A 1,004-nucleotide genomic window follows, 5' to 3' on the forward strand; every position below is an offset into this window, starting at 1 on the left:
CCAATTGATTTCTTTATTATTCCACATGCCATCCTTGTGATTTACCTGATAAAAACCTCTTTCCTGGCCACCGCTTCATTATGTGTTTATCTTTCTATTGAAATGTGAGCTCCATGAGGTTCACTGTTTTGCTTTTTTTTTTTTTAATTATTATGTCCTCAGAACTAAGCACAGTGCCTGGCACATGGTAAACACTTAAACACTTCATTCATTCATTAACTCATTCATTCATACTATCTCCCACTCATAGGTCAGTGTGTTGCACGTATTAGGCACTTAATAAATGTTTGATGTGGCACAACTGAATATTTTCCTGTGGAATTATAAGAGAAGAAGCTATTCTTTTACTGGAAGCATTATTAGTCTTTCTTTTTTAACTCTAAATTTTTCTGTATGAAAACACAGATTCTCAACATTTGTTCAGGTTTTAATTTATGATTTTTTTGTTATCTGGTAACTGTTCCATTCCAATTAGTGAATATAATCTTAGGGATAAGTCAAATAAGGTTTACATTGTATCGTATTGAATATTCAACAAACTGATCAATTAGGGAGCAAACAGGAATCTAGCATTATACATTGACATGAACATTGGCTCTGAAGTCAGAGAATGTGGGTTCAAATCTTGCTTTGATATTTGGTATTTTATGACCTAGTGCTAGTCACTTAATATGGGCCTCATCAATAATATGAAAGAGTAGTTGAGTTCTTAACCTGGGCCAATGAACTTGTTTTGAAAAATATTTGAAAAATATTGATATCTGTATTTCAGGATGATTGTTTTCCTTCATAATCCCGTGGATTTTATTTTCTTTATTTTAAAACATTATTATGAGAAGGGGTCTATATGCTTCAACAGAATGCCAAGGAGATCCATGACACAGAAAAGGTTGAGAATCCCTAGAGCAGATGAACTTCCAGGTACTTTTCAGCTAGCTAGAAATTATGCTTTTCTTTGCATAATCCTAAGCTCTTCCATTGGGCAACTAAGTGGCATAGTGGAT

The sequence above is a fragment of the Vombatus ursinus genome, unplaced genomic scaffold (genome assembly GCF_900497805.2).
Source record: "Vombatus ursinus unplaced genomic scaffold, bare-nosed wombat genome assembly UNPS02009835.1, whole genome shotgun sequence".
Taxonomy (NCBI): domain Eukaryota; kingdom Metazoa; phylum Chordata; class Mammalia; order Diprotodontia; family Vombatidae; genus Vombatus; species Vombatus ursinus.